Consider the following 16,887-nt stretch of genomic DNA (forward strand, 5'->3'; position numbering starts at 1 on the left):
GAAACATGTACAAATACAATTACTGAGATGTTGAGTGGAATCTGTAACAAGGATGTATTTCTCTGTGGGGACTTTAATGTTGACCTGGAAAATGTAAACAATTCAAAGACAGCAAACGACCTCATAAATTCAATTTATCTACTGGGTCTGTTTCCACTGATAACCAAACCAACAAGAATTGACGCGCATAGCTCAACAATTATAGATGATATATTTACTAATGCTTCAGAAGGGATAGAGAGAAGTGGAATAGTGATGACTGATATCAGTGATCATCTGCCAATTTTCACAGTCTATAAAAATCACCAGATCAAAAATCAACAAAAAATGGAAAAACTTATTAGGGACAGGTCACAAAACGCTATAGACGCACTAAAAAGAGATCTGGAACAACAAAACTGGGAAGAAGTATATGTTGATGATGTAAACATGGCTTACAATTCTTTCATAGGAATATTATGTAGTCAATATGACAAAAACTGTAAAACAAAAACTCAAACACAAAGAGGGAGGATGAACAAACCATGGATGACAAAAGGGCTGCTGAACGCCTGTAAGAAAAAAAATCATTATATAGATGTTTTTTAAAACTAAGAACAAGTGAAGCAGAAAGGAAATACAAAAAATATAAGAATAAATTAGTTTCTATAATCAAAAGACAAAAAAAGGAATATTATAGCAATTTATTAGAAGAAAAAAGAATAATATTAGAGCAACTTGGGGAATAATAAATAATGTCATAAAAAGAAATCAAATAGCTTCAACTGTTCCAAATTATTTTGAAAACGGACAGTCTGAAATTAGTGAAACCAGTAAAATAGTAAATGAATTTAACAATTTTTTTACTAATGTGGGACCTGACCTGGCAAAAAACATTCCAAAAAGAACAAATTATAGTATAGGTGAGAATATCAAAAGCAATAAAAACAGTATATTTTTAAGTCCAGTAACTAGTGATGAAATAAGAAATATTATCAATAATTGCATCAATAAAAGAAGTACTGACTGTGATGGTTTAGACATAACATTAATAAAAAATATAATAGAAAGTATTATTCATCCATTGACTTACATATGTAATTTATCTTTTGCAACAGGGACATTTCCTAACAGGATGAAAATTGCAAAAGTCATACCACTTCATAAAAGTGGAGACAAACATATCTTTTCCAACTACAGACCAATATCTTTATTGTCACAATTCTCAAAAATATTAGAAAAATTATATATTGCCAGGTTGGACCGATTCCTGATCAATGAAGAGATATTAAATGACAGTCAGTATGGTTTTAGAACAAATCATTCAACATCCATGGCATTAATGGAATTAACAGAAGAAATATCGGAAGCCCTTGACAAAAAAATCATCTCATAAGTATCTTTATTGATTTAAAAAAAGCATTCGATACAGTGGATCATACAATTCTTATTAAAAAACTTTGTAAATATGGCATCAAAGGGATGGCCCTAAAATGGATAACAAGTTATCTTACCGATAGGCAGCAATATGTTCAAATAAACAACACAAAATCACATATAAATAACATTACTTGTGGTGTACCACAAGGGTCGGTATTGGACCCTAAACTATTTATCATTTATATAAATGACATTGTTGAGGCATCCAATATATTAAAATGCACCTTATTTGCAGATGATACAACTTTTTACTATTCAGGAGATAATGTTGAGCAGATGATAGAAGTGATACAAACAGAGATGAAAAAAATTTAACTATGGTTTGATGGAAACAAACTATCATTAAACAGTGATAAATCCTGTTTTATGATATTTAGTAATACAAATTCAAATGATGAAATTTTATTAAATATAGATGAGATTAATATTAAAAGAGTTCAAGAAGTCAAGTATCTGGGAGTCATCATTGATGAAAAACTGTCATGGAAACTACATATAAACAGTGTCAAAACTAAAATATCTAAAACGATTGCACTGTTACATAGAGCAAAAGGGTTGCTTGATAATAATTCATTATATTTGTTATATAACTCACTGATCGTACCATACCTGAACTACTGCATTGAAATCTGGGGAACAACATATAAAACTTACACAAATTCCATTTACATCTTACAGAAAAAAGCAATAAGAATAATCACAAGGAGCGACTACAGAGATCCGTCCAATCCATTATTTATTAAATTAAAAACACTAAAATTCTATGATCTGTTGGACTACAATATTTTAAAATTTATGTATAATGCAAACAAAAGGAACGTACCTGCAGGATTAATTAAACGATTTTCAAAAAGACATAGCAAATATGATTTAAAGGGACATGAATTATTTAACATACCTAGACATCGGATACTCGTAAAGGAACATTGTGTCTCCATATATGGAGTTAAATTGTGGAATAAATTGAATACTGAACTCAAGAATGCAAAAGCAATATTGACTTTCAAAAAAGAGATAAAAAATAAAACGATTAACTTATATAGATCCGTTACATAAATGTGTGAGGGGAGGGGGGTGGGGGGGATTAAAGGAACAAAATATTAACCTAGTATGTGCTTGTATGTGTATATATGTATGTATATAGATCTGTAACTTAATGCTTCTTTCTGTGTAAATTGTTTTCTTTTTCTATTTTTTTCTCAAATTCATGGGTTGAGATTTTGTCGGCCAACAAGTCCAGGAACTATATTGTTCAATTTCCTTAAGAATCATATGATTATTTCATTTGTATTAATGCTATTTTAGTTAAAAGGGGCAGTCAACATAAGTTTTTCTTCTTTCTGTCCCCTTTTTCATTTTGGCTTGCAGCAATTTAGTTCTGATTGTATTTTTATTTTAATGTCAATAAATGAAAATAAAAGATTAAAAAAAAAAAAAAAAAAAAAAAAATATATATATATATATATATATATATATACATATGTATTAAATATTTCTGAAAACAGTGTTGGATATATACATATACACATATATATATATATATAAATATATATATATTTATATATATCAAATATTTTTGAAAACACTGTTTTATACATATATATATATTTAAATGCTAAATACATATATATGTATATATATATGTATCTATATATATGTATATATACATATATATATATATATATATATATATATATATATATATATATATATATATATATATATATATATATATATATATATATATATATATGGGCTCCATTAGAATCAGGAGCAGATAGATGTATTTAAGTGCTAAGTACACTTATACACGTGTATATATATATATATATATATATATATATATATATATATATATACACACATATATATCTACATGTATATGTGTAAATAAATAAATATATAGATATATATATATATATATACACACACGCACACACACACGCACATATATCACACACACACACACACACACATATATATATATATATATATATTATAAATATTTTTGAAAACAGTGTTTTTGGAGAATTTGCAGTTTTCTTGTGTCACCAACAACTAATCTAATAGATTTTGGATATAAAAACACACAGAGGCCAAAAAGTGCTAATAGTAGAAGTTTCTTTTGAGACTGGAGCTGTTTTAGGAACATTAGCAGCAAAGCTATTGTCTGAAATGCTTTTGAACTAGTTGTTAGCTCTTCACTCCTGTCTGTTTCCAGTAGCACAACTTTTACAAAGAAATCTACTTTTTTAATTTTACATGCTTCATTTAACATATCTTCCATATTTATACTAACGAGCAAAATTCTGACTCAAGCCTCTTAAAGTAAAACAAAAATAAGCAAATACAGAGGCAGAGGTTACTGGGAATATGTCGAATTAAAGCTGGCCCTCACTCTACGTAGAAAGAAATTGGCCTCTAAGCAAATTTTATGATGACTTCTGGTTTGGAGGCTTGTTTTGTTGGCCCCAGGAGCTTCCCCCTGTCAGAAGTATCTGAAAATCCCCTTCTCATCCCTCACTGACTGTCTTTTCTTATTTGCTGTTGCCCATTCTCATAGCTCATACAACACACACACACACACACCCTGTCTTGCCCTTGCCCAAGGCTTTGGTTTGATTCATGCTCTTTGTCAAAGTTTGAGTGAATCTCAAAGAAATAATGGTGCAACTTCATTGGAATTGTGGCTCCTTCTTAATTGGTGTCTTTTCCTGCATGTTCATCACATTTGCCCTTGTTCACCAGAAATCCCTCATCAAAGGATCTTAAAAGTCCTCTCCTGCAGTGTCAACTTGAGGTTCACACTACTTAGGTTTTGATAAGAGTTGCATATGAAAGAAAATCAGGAAATGAAAATGAGAGATTGAGTTGGAGCCACCCAGCTTTATATTTATAGTTGACAGTACACCGAATTCTGCAACCCTTTGAGGTTATCTCTGAAATCTTCCACATTAAACACACCCACGGTAATGACTGCAGGGAAATAATAATATGCAAAACAGTTGCATGATATTATTGCACACATTTTCATCAGAGAAGAAAGTGGGAATCTGAGTATTTTTATAGAGTTTAAAAGCTTCTGCTTATTAATTCAGTGTGACTCAACCCTCCTGTTAAGCTCAGGTTAAATTTGATAACTTAAGAATTTTATATTGACATTAAATTCTATGGCCTTACACAGGGGATTGACAGCTACACAGCTAGACAGACAAAGCTAAAATGTGATCATTTTCAAACTTCAGCCGGCCGCTTATTTGGGGTTGGGTTGCGGGGGCAGTAGCCCAAGTAGGGAGACCCAGAATTCCCATTCCTCAACCATTTAGGCCAGCACCTCCGGGGAAATCTTAAGGCATTCCCTGGCCAGCCATGAGACATGGTCTCTCCAGCGTGTCCTGGGTCTTCCTCTAGGCCTTTTTCCAGTTGGACATGCCTGGAAAACCTCACCAGGGAGGCATCCAGAGGAATCCTACCTAGATGTCCGAGCCACCTCAACTGGCTCCTCTCAATGTGAAGTGGAAGCGAATCTACTCTGAACCCCTCTTGGATGACCAAGCTTCTCACCTTATGTCTAAGGGAGAGCACAGCCAAACCTTGTGGAGAAAACAAATTTTGGCCACTTTTATCCACAATTTCATTCTTTAGGTCACTAGTCAAAGCTCATGACCATAGGTGAAGGTTGGAATGTAGATCGACTGGTAAATTGTGAGCTTTTCCTTCTGGCTCAGCTCTCTCGTGTCGGAAGAGAAGGGCGTTGGATCGGCTTATACAGGATGCTGTTGCTAGAGTCTTAACAATTTGGGAACACCAAATCACCATTCTTAAGCATCACATCAACAGACGGTAACAGTAACATTGTTCCAAAAACGTCGTCGTCGTCTTCCTCCGCTTATCCGGGTCCGGGTCGCGGGGGCAGCATCCCAACTAGGGAGCTCCAGGCCGTCCTCTCCCCGGCCTTGTCCACCAGCTCCTCCGGCAGGACCCCAAGGCGTTCCCGGACCAGATTGGAGATATAACCTCTCCAACGTGTCCTGGGTCGCCCCGGGGGCCTTCTGCCGGCAGGACATGCCCGAAACACCTCCCCGGGGAGGCGTCCAGGAGGCATCCTGACCAGATGCCCAAACCACCTCAACTGGCTCCTTTCGATCCGGAGGAGCAGCGGTTCTACTCCGAGTCCCTCCCGAATGTCCGAGCTCCTCATCCTATCTCTAAGGCTGAGCCCGGCCACCCTACGGAGGAAACTCATTTCGGCCGCTTGTATCCGCGATCTCGTTCTTTCGGTCATTACCCAAAGCTCATGACCATAGGTGAGGATTGGGACGTAGATCGACCGGTAAATCGAGAGCCTGGCTTTCTGGCTCAGCTCCCTCTTCCCCACGACAGATCGGCTCAGCGTCCGCATCACTGCAGACGCCGAACCAATCCGCCTGTCGATCTCCCGATCCCTCCTACCGTCACTCGTGAACAAGACCCCGAGATACTTAAACTCCTCCACTTGAGGTAGGACCACTCCCCCGACCCGGAGTTGGCAAGCCACCCTTTCCCGGTTCCAAAAACGTATTTAATATTTACCAATATATGCAAATTCAGCATAAAAACAAACAAACCTAATTTCATGATGTTAAAAGTCTTTATGATGTATAGATTGTTTAGTTTAAGTTACATAATTTTTTTATATTTTGTGATTCTTATCTTCTTCTTCTTCTTCTTCTTCTTCCTCCTCCTGTTAGACTGGCAAGCTGGTGCCCTAGCGCCCTCTATGGACTGGAGGAGGGTTCTGCTCCTGCTGCGCCAAACAACTGGACAAATCAGGGGAATGGGATTACTGGGCACGCTGCTTATCAACACAGGGTCTTGGGGGGGGGGCTGATGCCTATCTTCAGCGGTCTCCGGCAGTGGAAGCCACCCACTTCCGCCTTGTTGCTTCGCCATCTACGGTAACTTTTAGTGATGAGTTTGAGGACTGTAATGGGTTTTTACTGCAGTGTGAATTAGTGTTCAAACACTTTCCACCTTCTTTCCCCAATGACTCTGCTAAGATCTCGTACATCGTTGGGTTACACCAGGGTAAAGCATTAAAATGGGTAGAAGCTAAGCAATCAGGTTTCCTAAAGGGCCTATACTCTGTTTTCCTGGCTGATTTGAAACTCACTTTCTGTGATTCAGAGACTCCCACTTATGTCAGGAGAAAGCGATGGCGCCTCTCACAGGGCAGATGATCAGTTGCAGAAATGTTGTTGGAGTTCCGTACATTAGGTGCAATATCATCATGGAACAACGATGCACTTAAGGGAGTGTTTTTTGCGGCTCTCAATAAGATAAAAAGTCAGTTGGCTCTCTGTCCCAACCTACCAACCCTAGAGGACCTGATATGAATAGCCATTTCAATAGATGAGACACAGTGATTTACAGAGGAACTCTCTTCCTGTTGGTTCTCCCGCACCTATCAACTCTTCACCTTCCTCCCAAGTTCCTTCCTCTCCAGGTCCCGGTCCTACAGAGGAACCCATGCAGCTGGGCCGTGCTCATCTCACTCCGGAGGAGAGGCAACTCTGTCTCAGGTCAGGCCTTTGTCTCTGTGGAAAATCAGGACATTATGTTTCAAACTGTCTGTCTCTGTTAAAAGGCAGAGCTCACTAGTAGAACCGACACTACTGGTGGGCAGTCACTTCATGCAACCAACTCCCTCTCAGTGCTCAATACCTGCTCCATCCTCCATAACCGGTCCTCCCACCAACTCGAAGCCCTCATCGATTTGGGGTGTGAACAGTCCCTTCTGGATAAGGATCTTGTGCTACAACTAGGGGCGCCCACAGTACCTCTCTGCCCCCTTTACAGTCTCCTCTCTCGAAGGCAGACAACCGTCACTCACCAGACTGTGCCCATCCAGTTCAGAGTCTCAGGTAACCAAATTGAGGAAATATCCATTTTTGTGTTTCTGTTTACTCAGTCAGATTTAGTCCTGGGACAATCCTGGCTCATCCACCACAATCCCCACATCAATTGGCAGAGGAGCAGGATAGAGCCTGGAGCTCGGATTGCTTGAAGAGATGTCTTTCGTCTGCCATGCCCCTACCTGGCCAGAACCCTTCACCTCTGCAAGACCCCCAGATCTGGCTGGAGTGCCTCCTGACCACCATGACCTTCAACAGGTTTTTACAAAGGTGAAGCCTCATCATTTCCTCCACATCGCCCCTTTGACTGTTGTATCGACTTGCTTCCTGGTGCCCTGCTGCCTGCTAGCCAACTATATAGTTTATCCAAGCCTGAACGAGAGAGTATGGAGAAGTACATAACTGAGTCTTTGGCTGCCGGTATCATTTGCCATGCCAAAAAATCTGATTTACTCAAAATAATCGGAATTGAGCATCAAGGGCTGCAGTGTGAATGTAGCCTAATTTGAGGTGGCCCCGCACCTCCACTGCTAGGATGCCAGGGGACATCTGTTGAGCGGGGGGTACTGTCATAGTCCGAGGTGAGTCACCCTTCTCACAGTTCTCAGTCTGTGTTTCACGTGGGCGGAGTGGAGAGAGCACACAGCTCCAGCTGATTTCACCAACATCAGCATAGGTGTAAGAGGAGGCAGGAGACAACTCACACTCGCCAGATGATTGCTCAGTTTGGGACTTCAGCTTCTCACTTGCTGACCTTAGCCATAAACTCACCAGGAAGCTCCTCCAGGCCACATCTCCTCCTCTTCATTCAACCTCCCTGCTGTCCCTCCACTAAACCATTCACCACCCCAGGACCCCATCACCCGGCACCAGTACTCCTCCCTCCTCTCCCTTTTCTCCTCCGCTCCTAGTAAGTGAGGATCTCATCTACTGTATGCACGTTCCCCTCATCCAGCCCAGTCTAACCTCTCTGTTTTGCCACAGACGCCACCATAGCTCCCAGCCCCTCTCTCACTGGACTTCCCAGTGCTTCCTGAGTTCTAGTTTTTGTAAATAAAGACTTTTATTTTTTGAACCTACCTGAGTCCGAGTTTGATTTTGCATGTCTTGGGTCAGAGCTCTTCCCCAGAACGTGTCAGCGAGGGCTCTCCAGCAGGCTCGCAAGGACGGAGAATGGCATTGCAGGCAGGGTCCGAAATTAAATTTTTTACTCACCGGCCAAGTTGGCTAATAGATGATGAAAATCTACCGGCCAAGCATATCTTTTACTGGCCAAAATTCTAAATGATTTAGATCTACCTAAAGCATGTTATTATGGCATATTATGTTGATTCCAAACAGAGTGACAAAATAATTAAAACATCAATTAATAAGAAAAACAACTCTTTTGTCATGTTTACTATTTATTATTTATTTATTTATTTATTTTTAGAGATGTTTTTATGAACTCTTTCATTGAAATCTAGTCAGACTCCTTGTTTTCTCTTTCCATGAAGTCTGGCCTCCTGTTTCTGACACCGTCTTCGTGCCAAAGCATTACAGCCTCATTTGGGTCATAGTCCTTGATCTCTGGAGAACACAGCTGCACCATGAGAATATCTGAAAGTGTGTTAGGGCTAGGGTTGTCACGGTAACCGGTGTAGCAGTAAACCCCGGTAAAGAAGTTGACAATAATAATAACCGTCTTTTTTTTTTATTATTATTATCTCGGTGGATAACCGTGGCTGCGGTGTAGGCGCGGTGACCCTTACCAGCCACCGTATCATCTGCTGAAGTTGCCGGCAGCACATGCACACTTTGTTGTTTACGACCAAAACTTTCTTTAAGCTAAAGCTGAAATAATGGCAGGAGGAGACGGCAGCGCTCGGGACATTTATTATCCCCCAAAGAAGACAAAGTGGGAAGTATGGGCATTTTTTGGATATTTGAAGAATGCAGAGGGACAGTTGTCTGTGAAAGGCAGCAACGCTACGTGGCCATCATAATGTAGCCATTGTCTCACGACTCCGCCATCTCCAGTTCGCCACTTTTCACAAAATCTTCTGGTTGCCACTGGTCCTGGTGGTTTTTCTTCCAGTTCGACGAGTTTTCATTTGGAAGGCTGGCTGACTCCAGTTGAAAACCGCCACATTTCACCGCTAGTTTTAACACGAAGCTAACTGCTAACTTGATAAACTGATTGAATGGGATAGGTGGAAATGACGTTGGATGCGGCGCTCACGTTTTGCGTACGTTTGTGTACGTTGCATGCAGGCAGGAGGAGTATCAGAAATCCATGGAAGATGACTGATAAACAACTAATTTGGTGCAAACATTTACTCGCCATGTGGCAGGTAAGCTCAAAAATTCACTCGCCAAATGGAGCAATTTGCTCGCATGTGGCGAGTGTTAATTTCGGACCCTGGTTGCATGCGTCCGTCCCGACGGAGAACTATAAATTATGCTTTACATCACACTTCTTGGTACAGTGAATAAAGTTCAACATGAACTTACAACTCCAGCATAGGACACTGCAGAAAGAGAACAATTTTCCATGTCCGTGTTCAAAAGGGGCAGTGTCATTGACGGTATATGCTCCAAAATAAAAGAAAAAAGTGTGTATTCTAAGCTCCATGCACTAACACATGGATGACGGAAAAGAAAAAAGACCAAACACATGTCTCTTTCACCTTCTGCTTTTTTTCTTTACAATGTGGTGTTGATGTTTTGGACCAAATGGTATTTCACTCGGCATGCACAGCAACACCTTGTTGGCCAGCAGCAGCTTTTCATAACATTCTGGACCTGGCGGCAGCGAATGCCTATGTGCTCTACAAGGCATGCACAGGGTCCACAGAACTTTTCTGTATCATCTATCCATGGACTTCGGTGGCCGATTCATGCAGGAAAAGGCGATGCAGAAAGAGAATGTTTCTGCTGGGGCTGTTGTGCCACTAAACATTTACAGAAGAACAGCTGAATAAATAACAGCAAGTTTTGCTGTGTGCAATGTCAAACTATACCTCTGCCAAATGTATGAAACAGGATCAATAGCTCTGTGAAGAATGCAAATACTACATATTGTCTGTAAAAGGCAGAAAGAAGAAGAGAGGGAACCGAAACTGAATGATAAGTAAAGAAATATTTCCAGAGGTTTGTTTGACTAAGGTTGATTAGATGAATTCCCAAGGAGATAATATGCTGGAGAGATATGACAGAAACTTTATAACCCATATTTACTTTTAGAATTCAGTGATGCACAAAACCTTATAGCTTTATTTTATCATGTATGAGTTCAAGTATGAGCCTGCGCTGGCTGGCAGGTTTATCCATTTCATTTTTTCACAATAAGACACACTTGTGTCCCTAAACATTTTGTGACGGTGTGTCTTTCATATTTGTAGTTCAGTCAATGTGTGGGATATTATTTGTAAACAACTCTTGTTTTTGTCCCTGCTGTAAAATTCTCCATGTCACACAGAGATTTGGGCTATAGGAGATAGTTTGAGCAAACAAATGCAAATAGGCCCAGCTGACTGATGTGTTTACACATTAAAGACAGGAGGACAATGGACAGGCCCAGGAGGCAATCAGTCACCAGATTTCAATTCTTCAGTAAAATTTGTGTTAAAACAAGCTTGTGAGTTTTTAACAATTGCTGGGTTTCACCATCAACATATACATATATGGACAATGGGTTTCCATAGACTCCAATAACATGTTTTTCAGGAAAAATGGGAGGTGGCCACCACCGCCATTTTGACCGTGTCACAGGTTCCGTCAAGCCCAGACAATACCACAAAAGGGAAGAGAGGTGGAGCTGAGGGTGGGGCTGTAAGGCTGGGATCAAATGACAACACCTGGTCAAACCCACAAAGCGGCTCAAAAATTGAGCCCAACCCGGAAGTACCAAAAATTGCAGTTCCACCCTCATCCACTAGGGGCTGGTGTCAGGAGCAAATCCTCATTGACTCCCATGTTAAAAATACCAATTTCACAGCAGAAATAAACATGTTTACAGCCTGGTACCAAAACATGTTTTTTGTCTAAATTATCTAGTTTACACTCATGACAACTCTGAGGGGGGTGAATTTTTTTCTCACTCTTCTATTTAAGTGTATTAAAAGCCTAAAATTCTGTATAATTAATGAGCATCCGACACACGTGACCACAGAGCTAGCTCTGTGGAAAGGCCTCAGTAGAGCCTTGGTCTGGCTTGGAAACTGTTCTGGGATTTTGAGTCTCTATGTTTGTGTATTCTTTTTTGGATATTATTTGTGCAATTGTTGGACAAAATGACTTGCTGTGGCACTAATAGAGCGTCCAAGGAGTCTCCACTTCATTTTTCTCGGTAAGTAAAATTATATTTATGTATTTTAGGTCACTGCCGAGCTGAGCTTAGATTTTAACATGACCATGACATGTAAATGTAATAGGGTAAAACCCAGTGCATTTAACATAATGCTGCACTTTAGAAAATGGGTTGAAATATAACATGTTGGTGGAGCTGGGTTCCCACTATCGGCTTGTGGAGATCTCGGGAGACCAATGTTTTCCACCCGTTTCTCCCCTGGCTTCGCGGCTTCTGTTTGCTGCGCGGAATGCCGGCTCTTTTTCCCTGCAGCTCGGCGCATCTCTGTCTGATCGCGGCTTCGGTTTGATGCGCCGGGCTGCCGGCTGGGTCTCCTGGCAGCTCGGCACATCTCTGTCTGATCGCAGCTTCTGTTTGCTGCGGAGAATGCCGGCAGCTGGGCGCATCTCTGTCTGATCACGGCTTCTATTTGATGCACGGGCTGCCAGCTTGTGGAGCTCTGGGATGGAAACCTTTCCACCCGGTTCTCCCCAGCGGCAGCTCTGCGCATCCCAGATCGCAGCGGCGCTTGTCTGCTGTGCGGCTGCCGGCTTGTGGAGGTCTCGGAGACCTCTGTGTTCCACCCAGTTTTACCCAGCGGTCAGCCCGGCGTATCCCTGACTCAGAAGCTCTGGTGTTGTGCACAGTTAACTCCGGTTGTAGCAAGGTTGCTACCTCCGTTAGCTTAGCTCCCACCTCCGCGTTAGCTTTGGGTTAGCGTCAGGTTAGCTTGTAGCTAGTTCAACCGGGTGTCGTCAGTTGATCCCAGCCTTACAGCCCCACCCTCAGCTCCTCCTCTCTTCCCTTTTGTGGAATTGTCTGGGCTTGACAGAACCTGTGACATGGTCAAAATGGCGGTGGTGGCCACCTCCCATTTGGTCTCAAAAACGTGATATTGGAGTCTATGGAAAGGAGATGTCCAGTATATTTATGTCGATGGGCTTGACGGAACCTGTGACACGGTCAAAATGGTGGTGGTGGCCACCTCTCATTTTGGCACAAAAACAAGCTAACCTGAAGCTAACCCAAAGCTAACGCAAAGGTGGGAGCTAAGCTAATGGAGGTAGCTACATAGCTACAACCGGAGCTAACTCTGTGGAACACCAGCGACCTGAAGCTCACGCAGAGTTTGTGTGGAGGTTTGCGGCGCTTTTTCATGAAAACTATCTTTCTGTGAATAAAAAAGTATTAAATCGGTAAGTTTATAAGTTATTTCCTTAATGAAAATATATTTTCCTTTGAACACGTTTTCAATATTTTTAACGTACCGTATTTTCCGGAGAATAAGTCGCTATGGAGTATAAGTCGCACCAGCCATAAAATGTATAATGAAGAAGAAAAAAAACATATGTAAGTCGCATTTTGGGGGGAAATTGTATTATTTTTCTTACAAAATCTGAGACCAAGCATTTCACATTGCAAGACAAGTACCGGTAACAATAACAGAATAAACAACGCGGGCGCAGCAGCGCGCCACGTTCTCCAGCATAGGATGACGGTGTTTGAAACCCTCCCAGCGGGACAGGGAGCTCATTCCTGGGCCGGAGTCGGCCCGCAGCAGCGTACCACAGGCTGCAGCAGGTGATGGCGGGGCAGAGCTGAAACCTGGGCCGGATCCAGTGCGCAACGGCATGCAACAGGCTCCGGCAGGTGATGGCTGTGTGTTTTTAATTCCCTGCGGGGCAGGTGAGCTGAAACCTGGGTCGGATCCAGCCGGCAGCTGCGCGCCACAGGCTCCAGCAGGAAATGGCTGTGTGTTTTTAGTTCCCAGCGGGGCAGGGGAGCTCATTCCTGGTCCGGAGCCGGCCCTATGCTAGTGTTAACTAGTCTTAGCATCCCCTCGTGTTTATGTTAACCTTCATTTAGCATTCCCTCGTGTTTTTTAACACGCTGTTCATGATGTAAGGCTGGAGCGGAGTTTGCCTTTCTTGTTAGCATCTCATTGTTTTTTTTTCCCCCGTGTCCTGCCTAGCTGTGAAGCAAACAGAATTGATGCCTGAATGCTGGTGACAAGCCTTACAGATTTACTCTCAGGTGAAGCATCAAAGCGTTTGCTTTTAATGCCACGGCTGATACTTAAAACTTTATTGTTGTTTTTTTTTGAATGCTTTGTAATTCCGACCAGACACGGAGACAGAGGTGAAAGAGAAAGGAAGAGACAAAAGATGGGGGGGGGGGGTCCACAAAAATAAACAATAATGAACAAGAATCTACTTCTAGACCTGCAGAAAGAGAGAAGAAAAAAAAAACAAAAAAATGGGACACAAAACAGTAGATCAAGCTCTCACTGCGTCAACTTGATGAAGAAATATATAATCAACATTGTTTAACTGAACAATCACACAACAATAAATCACAGTGCATTAAGTGCCCACCATAGCCTTAAGACCTGTGTTGAACGTGCCCAAGTCCATACTCATGAGAGCACCATGTGAGCACCTTTGTGTGCACACGCGCTTGTTTATGTAAGGTTTATCTATAGGAGTGTCCAATAGAGAGTGTGAGGGGCCACATATCTGCCCCCTAAAGATGTGTAGGAGATGGAGGGAGCTCCAAGTCCCAGATATCCAGGAGCTGCCCCAGAGCACAGGAACTCCAGGGAGACTGCGACCAGAAAAGCCCCCGCTCCCCTCGAGAGGCGCAGAGGATCACCCTGGGGGGCACAACCAGCAGCCGGCAGAGTCCCGGGAGATATCAGCGGCAAGCCCACAGTTCCGCCCTCAGCCTTCCACCCCCTAGCCAACCAAGCCCGGGACCCAGGGGCGACCACCCCTTCCGGGGACCCAGCAGAGCCCAGGGACCCAGACCCCACTAGCCAGCCACCGGGATTGGTCAGGCAGATGCCAAAAATCTTAAACTCCCTGACCCGGGAGCCACAACCCAGGCAGACCAAGGCACCGCACTCCACACCAGGTGTGGCAGGGGGAGGGGAGACGAAGATCTATATCATCAAAAGAAGTCCTAGGAGAAGGGAGGAGTCCAAGGCCCCACCTGACATATACAGTCATACACAAACACAGTCACACACTCCCTCCCTCATGCTCACACATGCACATACAACCAAAGACTTACAAAAATGCACGCCAGACACCCACTCATGCTCCCCATACTCACCCTATTCACTCTGGTCCCGGTACTGCTGCACATGGGGTACAACCATTACCGGTTCCAAGAGTTCGACCCTTTCTGCTGGGGTGCTGATGAGCAGACTCCTCCGCCCAACGCTGAGCACGTCAATCCACCACCCCAGACCCCAACCGGACGGCCAGATCTCCCTCCTAGCCTCCAGCCCCAGGAAGCCAAGCGACAACAGAGGTGTGCTAAGACTCCTAGTCTCCCTCCGCCTGCTCCAATATGGTGTTAGTGAGTGTTGATGAGGTGTATTCCATGGCTGTGGTGAGCGGACAGTGCGGGCATCGTCTGGCCTATGCCAGCTGATGCCACCACACCACCCCACTTACACCCACAGCCCTCAGTGTCTAAGTGTGGTTTAAAACTGGAAGTGGGCACTGGCACTTTGAATGAGGCTGAGAAATCCCCCTGCCAAATGCCGTTGGATGTGCTCACTCCCAAGGCCCTAAGTGTGTGTTTGTGTGGAATGTCGTTGGTGGAAGTGTTTAAGGTGCAGATAAAATTGGGGGACAGGTTGCCACAGGAATACGGAAATGGGGTCCATGCCCGCCCTCCCTGCCTTGTCCACCCCCCAAGGTCCTATGTGCATGTTTGTGTCATGATGTGAGGGAGCAGGAGGAGAGAAATCATCTAAATGCCTACATTTACTCCCTCAATGTTCTTGGTGCTAGTCGGGTGCAGTTGTCCATGAGCAACCAAGTCCTAAAATGTCGACAATCGCAGCACACAGGCATCATGTAAGCTACCTGGCTGACCTGCAATCACATTCCAGAACATGCCTCTGCCATCCACAATGCCCTGGAGGATTATGGAATGCCAACCATTCCTATTGAAATAGTCCGTGTGGAATTCCTGTGGTGCTATTATTGGGATATGGGAGCCATCGATGGCACCCACAATGAGGAACCCCCCACCTGGTGTCAAAATAGTCAGCCATTTCCTGTAGCTTTTGCAGAGTTGGAAAAGCAATAACCTCTGCAAGCAAGATTTTACAGACAGCCTTACAGAAGTCCTGCACACAGCGGCACACAGAGGTCGTGCTGACACCAAAAAGAAGCCCGATTCTCCTGTATTCACTGTTGATTGCAAGCTTCCACTGTGCAATTGCAACTCTTTTCCTGAGTGGCACGCAGGCTCTGAAGTTGGTGTTCCTCTTCTGCATGGCTGGATGGAGCTTGGAACAAAGATATGAAAAGGTCTCTTCTGACATTCTGAAATGAGCTATCTAATCTGACGGAGTGAAGTTTGGCATGGTCACATCCCAGAAGGCACTGGCACGGCTGAAGGCCCACAGAGTTGGTTGCCGTCGCTGATTCAAAAGAGCCAACTAAAAAATAAATTAAAACAGTCATAACACAGTAAAAGTATTTCAAACGACATGAAATAAAACTGAGTAAAAACAATAGTGCAGTGGAAAAGATTGAAGCAGTATGGTTATAGACATAAAGTTCACATAAATAGAATTTGTTTAAGGTTCAAATAACAGCTGTTCTTTATGGAGCTACCAGTGACTGGCTATGTTTTGTTCACTTTATTAAATGCACAAATGTGGTATTGCTTGTAATTACCTATATAATTAATTATAATAATTTCAATATAGCTGCACAACTTATCTATGACATGCCCAGGAAGTAAAGAGTGAAGGATTCAGGCCCTCGTGTTGACTAGCATCACCATGTGTGCAGAAGCTGTTTGAAACCCGCTTAGATAGGTGTTGGCCTTTCATGTTTAGCATGTCTTAAAAATGATCAATATACAACAAAACTATTTGATTTTGGTGTTTTTTTTAGTTAGTCTTCAAAGATTATAATGACATGTCTTACAGCATTAGAAGTTACTTACCATACCACCTTTATTTATATAGCACTTTAAAAACACAGCCATACGACCGACCAAAGTGCTGAACAGTCGCACAATAACAGAGATAAAAACATAAAACAGAGCAATAAAATACAGTCAACAAATAATAAACAAGCCAATAAAAAAGTACTGATAAAAACCTCACAATGGATGAAAAATTAAGAGTAGTAAAAACCAAAATAACAGCTAACTGTTAAAAGCAAGGGTAAAATAGTGTGTCTTCAGTCTAGACTTAAAAACTGCCAAGGAGAA

This window comes from Nothobranchius furzeri, chromosome 2 (assembly GCF_043380555.1).
Source record: "Nothobranchius furzeri strain GRZ-AD chromosome 2, NfurGRZ-RIMD1, whole genome shotgun sequence".
Lineage (NCBI taxonomy): Eukaryota > Metazoa > Chordata > Actinopteri > Cyprinodontiformes > Nothobranchiidae > Nothobranchius > Nothobranchius furzeri.